Source organism: Eumetopias jubatus, unplaced genomic scaffold (genome assembly GCF_037043125.1).
Source record: "Eumetopias jubatus isolate StellerSeaLion01/CBP00866 unplaced genomic scaffold, mEumJub1_p1.0 scaffold_14, whole genome shotgun sequence".
Taxonomy (NCBI): Eukaryota; Metazoa; Chordata; class Mammalia; order Carnivora; family Otariidae; genus Eumetopias; species Eumetopias jubatus.
Window position 1 is genome coordinate 60,948,645 of NW_028274820.1, and position 12,791 is coordinate 60,961,435.

At 40.7% G+C, this 12,791-nt stretch overlaps 1 long non-coding RNA gene across 1 annotated transcript in view; it reads left to right on the forward strand.

The window, feature by feature from the left end:
• The window catches only part of LOC114221235 (uncharacterized), a 36,499-nt gene extending 27,965 nt beyond the window's left edge, over nucleotides 1-8,534 (forward strand). The window contains exon 3 of the long non-coding RNA XR_003611709.2: nucleotides 8,356-8,534. This is a non-coding gene — a long non-coding RNA (uncharacterized LOC114221235). The remainder of the gene's footprint in view (nucleotides 1-8,355) is intronic.
• The last annotated feature ends 4,257 nt before the right edge of the window (nucleotides 8,535-12,791 follow it).

Here is a 12,791-nt window from a genome sequence, read left to right on the forward strand (position 1 = left end):
GTGGGGTTTCCCCCACACTGCTCAGCCCAGTATGAAGGCAACTTCCCTTGCATTCCCCTGGGGTTGAGTTTAGTGTTGGTTTTACTTCTGGTTTCATCTTATCCTGGGGTCCCTTCTTATTGTGGGGGTTTTCTGTTATAGTCCCCACCTGGGGTGGGGCTCTGATTTCTCTTTTACTCCAACAAATAGAAGTTCAAAGTTGCCAGGATTGACAAATTATCTCAGTACATAAGTGACTACTACAAACTCATCCCTCTTGTGTTCTGCTTTTGGCTTAGGTATCTTTTTCATTTGTCAGATCTTCCTTGTCTTAAGGGATATATACTTGTTAATGTTTTACCCAGCATTTTTAATTGCTTCACTGGGAGGGTTGATCTGAATAACCTACCTAGCCATGATCAAAAAAAGCTGTTTTTTTTTTTAAACAGCTGTGTACTTCCCTATCATATGCATATGTCAAAGTAATGTAACCACTCTCTTATGATGGACATTTGTTTCTCATCTTTTGAAATTATAACTATTACTGTGATGAATGAATTTCTACATCCACTATATCACTATATATATAATCTCAAATATATATATATATACATTCATTTTTCTGTAGAATATGTGCTCAGAAGTGGATTTCAGGATCAAAATGTATTACGCATTTTTACATTTTTTTAGATGGGGGAGGGGCAGAGGAAGAGGGAGAGAGAATCTTAAGCCGACCGTGTGCTGAGCACAGAGCCCACGTATTCTCACAGCCTTATTCTTACAGCCCTGAGACCATGACCTGAGCTGAAATTAAGAGTCAGACGCTTAACAGACTGAGCATGCAGGCACCCTGATGCATTTTTACTTTTGACAGCTATTGTCAAGTTATACTCCATTGCACTCGTAAAATATAAGAGTTTCACCTTCCTAACTGAGTGTTGTAACACTGGATTTTGGAAAAGGCAATCCTTAAAGCTAATTTCTCAAGTGCTGTCTTTGCTCATCTACAAACTGTGGCCATGAGATTGTGATTGTGGAGGGAACCTTCTTGGGTTGGACCACAACTGCTCTTAAAATCACAAGATGAGTACTAACAGAGGGACTCAATCATATCTTCAACCCCACAGTATCTTTTTTTTAAGCTCCACTTTAAAAAAACAAAAAACAAAAAACAAAAAACCTCTAACTCCACAAAGGACAGAGATCAAGTTGGAATTTAATGACAGTGCTGATTTCCCGAAGACCCAGTACAGAGAAACTTGAGCCAGATCTGAATTAGTGGGTTAGGAAATATGACTTCAGCTCTGAGGTTGTCAAGATAACCCTGACATTACTGGATATGTCACTTTTGAAAATGTGTGGATTTTGCCTAATCCAGACAACAAAAAATAATTCTTAAGCAATATTTAGCGTTAGTGTTAAGGGCTGAAATGTGTCCTCCCAAATTCCTATGTTGAAGTCCTAACCCTATTACCTCAGAATGTATTTGGAGATAGGGCCTTTATTTATTTTTTTAAGATTTTATTTATTTATTTACAGAGAGAGAGAGAGAGTACAAGCAGGGGGAGAGGCAGGCAGAGGGAGAGGGAGAAGCAGACTCCCTGTGAAGCATAGAGCCCGATGCGGGACTTGATCCCAGGACCCTGGGATCATGACCTGAGCCGAAGGCAGACGCTTAACCAACTGAGCCACCCAGGTGTCCCAAGACTGGGCCTTTAAAGAGGTAATTAAGATTAAAGGAGGTCACTGGGGTGCCCCTAATCCTGTTGGTGTCCTTCTAAGTAGAGCTCAGGACACAGACACCCATAGAAAGAACACCTTGGAAAGAGACAGGTTGGAGAAGATAGAGGCCTCAGAAGGAAGCAACCTGCTGACACCGGATCTTGGGCTTCAAGCCTCCAGCACCGTGAAAAACTAAACTTCTGTTCTGTAGGCCACCCAGTTTGTGGTACTTGGTTATGGCAGCCCTAGCAAATAAAGCACATAATGGCCAAGGAATTGTTTATATCTGATTTTAAGTTGCCTAAAGCTTTGAGTTAAAGAAAATATGGTGAGTGGAACCTTATTTGATAGCTTACTTGCCTGTCTCTGCTCTATTCATTTTAATATACTTCTAAGGAGTCCACAAAGTCATTTCAATGTCAAGATAAATGAAAAACTTTTTGTGAAACTTTCAGAACTGTGACACTTTATCTTTGCTTTTTATGAAAGCACTATGATATTAAATGGCATGGCAGATATATTGATAACTAGTACTTTTTCTTTTTTCAAATATATTTTTTAGGGGCACCTGGATGGCGCAGTCATTAAGCGTCTGCCTTCGGCTCAGGTCATGATCCCAGGGTCCTGGGATCGAGCCCCGCATAGGGCTCCCTGCTCCGCAGGAGGCCTGCTTCTCCCTCTCCCACTCCCCCTGCTTGTGTTCCCTCTCTCGCTGTCTCTCTCTCTCTGTGTCAAATAAATAAATAAAATCTTTAGAAAATATATATATATTTTAAAGATTTATTTATTTGAGAGAGAGAGCGGGGGAAGGGGCTGAGGGGGAGAGAGAGTCTTCAAGCAGACTCCCCGTTGAGCATGGGGCCTGATGTGGGGCTCGATCCCAGGACCCCAAGACCACAACCTGAGCTGAAATCAAGAGTCGGCCGCTTAAGCATCTGAGCCTGCGGGTGCCCCTGGTACTTTTTCAATATGGCTGTATGTTAGAGTCAGGGTCTCTACTTCTCTCTGTTTTATGTTCCCCCATAATGGAGTGTCTTGTCCAGATTGGCTCTTGTCCCTGACAGAGGTAGACATCCAACACAAATCCCTTGCTGTGTGACTGGTGGTGACAGTGGATAGATTGCACATGCTTCTGGGGAGGAAAGCATTTTGAGGCTCGAATCCAGTCTCTGAAAGCTCATTTAGAGACCAGCCCCTAGATTTAGCAAGCCAAGAGTTTTGAACTCCCTGATGTGTCTCTTTCAATAGAAGAGTAGAATTTGGCCCAAAAGGCGGTGACAGGAGATGTGTGGTAGGATTGTCAACAGAATACCTGCTTACCAATAAGTTGAAGAGCAGCTCTTTTTGGCACAACTTGCAAACTATTTACATATGTTTAATGAGAGAGAAAAATAACTTATTTCCTTAATAAAATTTTCTCTTGTTTATTTTACAGACTTCTTATGATAAGAAAGAAAATGGTGTTTTACGTTTTTTGAGGAGGATTTTCAAAAATCTTTGTTTGATTTTCTTCCACAAAGGAATTTACTTGTGTTAAGCATGGAGAAAAGGCTCAATGCTTGGCGTCTGTTTTTCCTTTATATTTTGAATTTAATGGCCTCTTGAGTCATTCTGTTGGGATATTCTTTTGGCATATGCTCTGGATATCCATTCAAATTACTAAGGACCTGGATGAAAATAATTTCTTGGTAAATTGTTCATATTATACACTGACCTAGTTGCCATAACCATAATTCATTAGAACTCATCACACTTCTGAAAGCATTCAGTGATTGCACATACTTAAATGTAGGAAACAAACTTAAATAAGGACAAACTTAAAATAACTTTAAGGTCCCTAAATTCAGGTATTTCTTTAAAAAAAAAAAAAAAAAGGAAGAGGGGCGCCTGTCTGGCTCAGCTGGAAAAGCACATGACTCTAAATCTCAGGGTCATGAGTTCAAGCTCCACACTGGGCATAGAGATTACTTAAAAAAAGAGAAAGAGAGAGAGAAACCACACCGTAATTGAACCAAATAATTTGAGATTCCTCTCAAACTTCCCACATTTTTTCACTTTATATTGTAAAACCTGAATAATAAGTCTATAAGAAGTACTTCACACTGTAACAATATTAATTCTTTTTATTGTTGAAATGATTTCAAAATTCCAGAAAAGTTGCAGGAACAGTTCAAAGAACTCCTATATATCTATTAATCAGAGACCCTGATCAGGAACCACCAATTTTTCTAGTAACGTCCTTCATAGCAAAATGACAATACAGTATCGATACGGTATCATCGGCTGCCTTTAGTTATCATGCCTTTTCAGTCTCTGTTAATCCAGAACTATTCCATGATCCTTCCTCGATTTTCATGACTATAACATTTTTTAAGACAACAGGAAAATTATTTTGTAGAGTTAGGGTTGTCTGATGTTTCCCTATACTTAGATTCAGGTTCTGCATGCATTTTTGGCAGAAATATCATGAAAGCAATGCTAATTTCTCTGTTCATCCTATCAGGTGGCACATAATTTCAATCTGGCGATGTTCATTTGATGTTATACTTGAATAAGGTGGTGTCTGCCAGTTTACGGCACTGGAAAGCTATTCCTTTCCCCCTTGTAATTGTCTTTGGTGGAGAGATATTTTGCAATTATGTAAATACGCCATTTGCACCTAACTTTCACCCACAAATTTTAGCCTTTATTGACATTTCTTGCCTGAATTAACTATTACTACGAGTGTTGCCTAATGGTGATTTTCTATTTTTTTTTATTTCTTCTACATTTAATAGTTGGCATTCTACTATAAAAGAGCCTTTTCTTCTCCTCATTTATTTATCCATTTGTTTGTTAAATCTGCATGGACTCAAGGATATTTATTCAATGGATTATAATCCATTCCTATCACTATTTATTTTGATGTTCAAATTGTTCCCGATTTGCCCAGTGGTTGGCCCTTCAAACGGGCTATGTCCTTTTGACATGCCCCTGTTGTTTTTTGAGTACTTCATTACTTCCTGACATTAAATTATTCTTCCTCCCCATCTTGTAATTTTGCTGGCCCAGCCCTGAAATCAGTCATTTTTTCTAAGACCCCTTCTAACTATTAATGAGAAATGGTCTTTAGAAATCAAGACTCTTTAGGTATGCTTACTGCTATGGGCTATTGATGCCTCCAGGATCTCTCAGTGGGAAGCAGTATGATAGAACAGAGATATATCTATATTCATTTTTCTTTCTGTCTATGTATCTATCTAACTAATGATCTCTAGAGAGAGATAGGTATATGCAGGTATCTACATCTCTGTAAACGATGAGTTCAGAGCAGTACCTCCATTTGAGTTCAAACTCAATACAGTGTTCGTTATCTTTCTTCCATGTATTTTTTAAGATTTTATCTTTAAGTAATCTCTACACCCAATGTGGGGCTTGAACTCACAACCGAGATCAAGAGTCACACACTCCACTGACGGAGGCAGCCAGGTGACCCTCTTCTTCCATCTTATATGTATAATTTCCTCATCTGGCAGTAAGAAATCTGGCTCCATAATCCTCAGTATATTTACTTCTTTGCTTAGTTCCTCTGTATGCAAAAAATTCTCTAACCTGCTCCATCCCCATCTAGACAACTACTTTCTGGCTGTCCTTCTTGCTTAGACCTACCTAATGGCTTTTTAAATGAACATTAAGGAGAGGAAGGAAGGGAGGAAAGAAGGAAGGAAGGCAGGAAGGAAGGGGGGATGACGGGAGGCATGGAGGGACAGTATTATCACACTAATCATGAATCAGTAGATGAGTAGGCAATCTGTTGATCAGGGAAGGAAAATATAAAAATCGGATCTACTGGATCAAGAAGATAGTTATTAGGTGAGGCTAGATTATGTTGCAGAAACGAACAACCCTAACGTCTTAGCAGTTTTAAATAACAAACATTTATTTCTTGAGCCCACAAAATCCACTGTAGGCTTGAGTGGCTCTGGAAGGTGACTGCTCTTCATGTGGTGGTTCAGCAGAGCAGGCTGCTTTGACCTCATTGTCCCTCTATCTTATAATGCTACCATGTCAACACAAGTCTTGGTCATCTCTGCGGCAGGGGAAGAGAACATAAGATGACCAGCCTGAGGGGCACCTGGTGGCTCAGTTGGTTGATCGCCTGCCTTCAGCTTAGGTCATGATCTCAGGGTCCTGGGATCGAGCCCTGCATCAGGCTCCCTGCTCAGCAGGGAGTCTGCTTCTCCCTTCTCCTCTGTTCCCATCCATGCTTGTGCTCTCTCTCTCTCTCGCTCGCTCTCTCTCTCAAATAAATAAATAAAATCTTAAAAAAAAAAAAGATGACTGGCCTGAAATATTTCCTCAAGGAAAGGACACACGTCGATTCTGTCCACTATTTATTAAAGAAAGTCACGTGACCACTCCAAATTTCAAAGAGGAAACGAGGAGCAATCCTCCCCTCTGCCCGTGAAAAGAGAGCAGAAAATACTGGTACACAAAGAGATAATTGCACAGTTTTCTCCCAACTATTAGGAAAAGTCAGCAATATCAGACTGTTCAGATTCATCTCTTTTTTTGGAAAGAAGATTTATTATCTCCCTGTAGCCATAAATATTTTTGAACCCCAAGATAATTAAGATAAAAGTCACATAGTGACTAAGAGGTCATTTTTAAATGATTTACTTCCAAATTTGTACAGGACTTAAATCTGAATTTAGAGATGCTTCACTTAGTTTCCACTCTGAAAAACTTTTTAGTAACTAAGTCAGCAATTCTCAAACCTGGCTGTGCCTTAGAGTCACCTTGGGAGGTTTAGAAACAAAGTTTGCTGGCCCTTACTCATGGGCATTCAGATCAAATTGGCCCCAGGGTCGAGTCTGGGTAGCACTAGTTTTAGAAACTCCCCAGGTGAGTCCAACCCCAAGCCAGGATTAGAACCCATGCATCCCAGTCCTGACATTATTGTTCTCCATTGCTCCTTCAGCCTGCACACAACCTCCTCAGGAAACCTCCCCAACCCTAGGTCTAGGTTATGTGCTCCTACCTCCCTCTGAATTTTCTCTGTATCCTTCTATTGTACCCTTTATTACATTGCACTCTATTTGCCTAGATGCTTTGCTGTATCTAACTGTAAGCTCTATAAAGATAAGGACATGTTACTTTCATTTATGGAATGTCCAGCTCCTGGCATGATGTCTAACACATGGTAGGTGCTCAATTAATGCGTGTTGAATACATTAGTAAATTAGTACATAAACTTGCACTTAGAACTTTCTGTGATATTACTTTCTGTTCCAGTATAAAGTTTATAGGTACAGACATTCAGTTAGGGAACTGATTTGTATCCTTTGTGAATGACTGACATTAAGCTTTTGTAAAAAGAGCCTGGCCTAACTGCACAATGAACATTTGTAATAAGATATTTGATGTTTATTGTGATTATTTGATCTCATTTGAGGATTAGACATATCCTCAGGAAACTTTTTTTTAGGAGAATCAGAAATGGCTTATCTATTTGCCTAAGCATAGTGAATCAGTAAGGATTTGGCTAAGGCAACAGGTAACAACCATACTGCCTGAGGGATAAAGTATAAACCTATCATTGTTCGGGGACCTTCACAATCTCTCCCCCGCCTACCTTCCTAACTTCTCCCAGTTGAGTGTGGGTGGAAAGAGTAGTCGTTGCGTTTTGAATCCAGAAACCTCAGAGTTCAATTGCTGTACCAGAATACTCTGAGAATCTTGGGTTGGTTTCTTAATTTCTCTGGGCCTCAATTTCCTCATCTCTAAAATGGGGAGAGAGGACCTCCCATGGCTGATTTGAGGGTTAAGTAAGATACTGCACAAGACTGTGCTTTTACACTGGAAAGCTTTGTCTTTGTAAATGCTGCTTGTTTTTAACTGCCAAAGAGAGCTACTGATAGATGTCATACTCACCTAGTTCCTCCACTTTGTGCATCCCTTAGCCTACAGGACTCTTTCTTCTCACTTCTGTCTATCCAGACATTATGCTCAGTAATTGTGAGTCTCCTTCCCTTCCCTCTTGAATTGTGATTTCTAACTAAGTCTGGGCAGTGGAACCCAAGCAGTGATGGGGAAAGATGCAATGTGGATTACCGGATTTTCTGTAGCTCTATAAGTGGAGAAAAATGGGGTAGAAAGGACAGAGTCACGCCCCCACACATTTACTCACTAATTTCAATGTGCCATTTACTTTTAATTATTCTCATAGTACTTCAAAGCATATTTTGTAAAATTAATAAAGTCTGAGTAATTCAAAACCTCTTCCAGTTAGCCTACGAATACATCTTTGCTGAGAAATGCAGTAAGTGGAATTCTGTGAGAATGATTTGATCTATGGTTCAGGGGCAGAAGGATTACTGAGGAATTTTATATGTTCTTTGAGTGCCTTTCTATTTCAGGAGAAAAATAAGACAAATTCCATTTCACAGAAGTAAGAGGAGTTATACCAGAGGATTGCTTATATAGCAAAGAAGTGAATTTTTACTCTAAACCACATTGGTTATGTTCATAAATATTAAATACAGAATGCAAACAATTGAGAAAGCAAAAACATTTGTGATTGAACTCTAAGAAACTGATGCAGACACGTGATTGAAAATATTTCAACTGTGTGAAGGCCTATATTAATATTTGCATGATTACATTTGTTTCCAGAGTTCCCTGTTGAGATTAGAGACTTATACCAGCATAACGTTATGGAAGACTGGCTCTGCACGAGGCTCTCTGACGAAAGGTTTCATGATTAAACCAGTTTGGTAAACCATGCATGCTCTTGTTCCCCTCTTGGAGATTCACAATGCATGTCTGCCTATTAAAACTCTGAGCACTCCAACAGTAAAGGTCCTGTTGAATTTTGTTTAACTCCATCATTCCCAAATTTCTTGGACTGTGAAATCTTCTGAAAGGTAATCATTATCACACATTACTACTAGTGTCCTCTGGGGTACCCTCTGGGAAATTCTGAATTACCTTCATGGAATAAATATATTCACTTGCCCAGCTAATGCCCAGAGTGTCCTTTCCAGAATGGAGTTGCAACAGGAATTATGTAAATTTTTGCGGAAAGCATAATGGAACATAGGTAAATGTTTATATAGAGCATAAAGCAACTAGCCATAAAGGGTTTGTTGTGGGGCGCCTGGGTGGCTCAGATAGTTAAGCGTCTGCCTTCAGCTCAGGTCATGATCCCAGGACTGAGCCCCACATCGAGTCCCACATCGGGATCCTGGCTCAGCCAGGGGAGCCTGCTTCTCCCTCTCCCTCTGCCTCTCCCCCTGCTCATGCTGTCTCTCTCTGTGTCTCAAATGAATAAATAAAAAATCTTAAAAAAAAAAAAAGGGTTTGTTGTGGTGGTGGGGTTTTTCAGTAATAGCTTTACTGAGATATAATTCGCACACACAGTTCACGCCTCTAAAGTGTGCAGTTCAGTGCTTTGTGGATATTCAGAGTTGTGCAACCATCGCCATAGTTGATCTTAGAATATATTCATTACTTCACATCCTTCAGGACTTCATTATTTCATGTCCTTTGGCTGTCACTCCCTAGTCTCCTTCCCCTCACCTCAGCCCTAAGTAACCACAAATGCACTGCCTAGTTCTAGAGATTTGTCTCTTTATATAAATGGAATCTCATAATCTGTGGCTTTTGTACTGGTTTCTTTTGCTCAGCATAATGTTTTTGAGGTTCGTCCATGTTGTGGCGTGTGTCAGCCCTTGATTACTTCAGTAATAAGCGAAGTCATGAAGATTGACAGAAGACCAGGAACAGAAGAAAGTCAATGAAGGGGAGGATTGGTGAGTTGTCATGCTGAGAACCACCTGCTTTCTACTGTGGGTGCCACAAGGAGCAAGCATCCTGGCTAGGTTAGAAAATGCCCTGCTGGGGGAAGGAGCGCCATTATTCTTGCCTTTCTTCCCGATCGTCTCATGCTTTGGGCCCCAAATCTTTTCACACATATTGGATTTACCTTCTCTGCGACATCTGCTTCCTGAAAATTTTATGTGGATCAACATGGATGCTGTGCTTTGATATGCTGGGTTTGAGGCTTGCACCTATTTCTCAAAATGAGTATCTCAAGTCAGAGATGCTTGTACTTGTTTCCTGCTTATACCCTGACTTTAGGAGGGAATTTCCAGGGGGACTTGCATGGAGCTTCAGTTAATCCTTTAAAAATGTAGAAATAGTCAGGAGAAATAATGCTGCTTCTCTCCTGAGACAGCTGCGAGAGTCACTATAGGGATGTTTTATTTTGCAAAGTGTCTCACAGCAATTTTCAGTAATTAGCTCATAAGAGCTCTGGGGGCAAGAAGAGTTCTTTTTCTTAACAGAGCAGGTGAAGTAGGACCTGGGCTCAGATTTAACCACCCCATCATACTGTCCCCAAGAAGAGAAAATATGAAAGAAAAAAAAGGGGGTGGGGATTTTAATCTTCCCTCGGCACCTGGGATTTAGGTAGATTTTATGCAGGTTACTTCTATTTTCCCATATTTGTGACTGTCACTTGCATCTCATTGCCTGCTACTTATTACTGATGGTTGAGCATAACGGCCCTTCTTTTAGTTTGTAGAGTTCAAGGACCCAAATAACTATAGAGGAGGTGTTTTGGAGGTTGTTCTGGCACAGACCTAATGTAGGTCTGACTGGTCACTCCACTGTAATGGTCTATACTTAGTCTGGGTTATGTTCAGGGGAGTATTGATTCTGAGGCACTGGGGCCATGGAACTTAGTATAGTTGTATTCATTCATTCAGCCAATAGTCCTTTAATGCTTACAGTAGTTTCTAGACAATAGAGAAGATAGCACCTGCTCTCGTGGAATGTATCATCCTGCTCAGGTTCTAATAAATCATAGTTGTCTCTGGGACGCCTGGGTGGCTCAGTCAGTTAAGCCTCTGTCTTCAGCTCAGGTCACGATCCCGGGATCCTGGGATCAAGCCCTGCGAGCAGGCAGCCTGCTTCTCCCTCTCCCACTCCCCCTGCTTGTGCTCTCTCTCTCTCTCTCTGCCAAATAAATAAATAAAATCTTTTTAAAAAATCATAGTTGTCTCATGTCTCTTGTGGATTCCATGAAATAACATAGGATGTCTCAAGTTAGCTCATTTCTGACCTGGGCTCTCTAAAGAGACCCCGAAGGAGCAGGACGACGCATTTACATGGTATGTACCAGCCACTCCTCTGTACGCTTTCCATGCCTCATCTCCTTTCATCTTCCTAGCAAGCCTGCAGGTAGGGCTTTGTTAGGACCCTTTGACCAAACAAGCTGAGGCTCAGCAAGGTTTATTAAGAGAACGAGGATTGACTCTAAGACTCTCTGACTCCAGATTCCCATTCTTTGTCAATAAATCAGTGCTACTCCAAAAGACTGTGAAACTTTGGCATTGATCACAAGTTTGGGGGATGCCCAAAGGACTACTAACAGGTGACAACAAAGAGTGTGCCAAATTCAGCAATACTGACGGAGGGATTTTTGTGCCTTGAATCCTGTGGTGTGCTGGAAAGTGTGTGGGCTTTCACAAATCAGTGAGGATTAGATTAGTCTCAGTAATTGAAATTCCAAAAATAGTGGCTTAAAAATTAAAACTATATTTACTTTTCATGTAAAAGGCTGATAAAGCCCTTTGGTCTTCAAGGTAAGGGGCCCTTTCAGCTTTCCGCTTCTTTTGCCTCCATGTCCAGTATGGGCCAGAGGCTCCAGATGTCCCTAGGATAATCAGTCATCAGCATGAAAGAAGGGCTAAAAAAGGATTGGCCCCTTCCCTGTGGGAAGACGGATTAGCAGTTCTGCATAATATATTCTCTTTCATCTCACTGGTCAGAACTTAGTCACATGGCCAACTGCTGCAAGGGAGAGTGGGAAATGTGGTCTTTTAGCCGGGTGACAGTGTGCCCAAATGTGAATTAAGGTTCTGTTACCAAGGAGTTTGAGTATCAGAAGATAACTAGCACTCCTTGTTCTAATATACTCTATCCTTCTTTATTATATGATAGAATCTTAGCTATAACCTATTAACTGAATTGATTACAGTTTTTCATTCATTCAACAAATACAATTTGATGCCTACTGTATGCCAGGCATTGTGTTAAGTGCTAGGGATACAAAGACCAATAAGACACAATTTGAACTGGACTTCATTAGGATAAAAAATTCTGTGCATTAAAGAACACAGTTATGAAAGTAATTCCCAAGGAAAGGGAAATTTATTTTTTGCAAATAATAACCTGATAAAGGAATAGTATCAAAAATATACATATCAAACTCTTACAACTCACTAATTAAGAGACAAATAACCCAATTAAAATGGGGGCGGGGGCACGCCTCGGTGGCTCATTTGGTTGATTGACTACCTTCGGCTCAGGTCATGATCCTGGAGTGCCGGGATCAAGTCCCACATCCGGCTCCCTGCTCAGTGGGAAGTCTGCTTCTCCCTCTGACCCTCCCCTCTCTCATGCTCTCTCCCTCTCTCTCAAATAAATAAATAATCTTAAAAAAAAAAAAAGTTGGGCAGGGGATCTGAATAGACATTTTTCCAAAGAAGTTATACGAGGGGCGCCTGGGTAGCTCAGTTGGTTAAGCATCCAACTCTTGATTTCCACTTGGGTCATGATCTCAGGATTGTGAGATTGAGCCCTGTGTCGGGCTCCATGCTCAGCGCTGCTTGAGAAGATTTCTCTCCCTCTGCCCCCCTCCCTGCTCGTGGTGATATCTACACAATTCTGAATATACTAAAAGTGACTGAATTGTACTTAAATGGGTGAATTGTATATGTATTATATATCAATAAAGCTGTTTAAAAAGGCACAATTTGTGTTCCATCACGAAGGATCCTGTATACCAGTGCGTAGGAGTTTGGTGTCACAGTGGAGAAGAAATAGAACAGCGATTCTCAAACTGTGCGCTGGACCAGCAGCATCAGCCTCATCTGGGAACTTGTTAGAAATACAAATTCTCAGGGTTTATTCCATATCTGCTGAATCAGAAACACTGGAGAGGAGGCCCAGCAATCTGTGTTTGAACAAGCATGTTAGGTGACTCCCATGCAGGCTCACTGAGAGTCTTGGGTTAGAACTTGAGAGTCACTGGATTAGAGAAT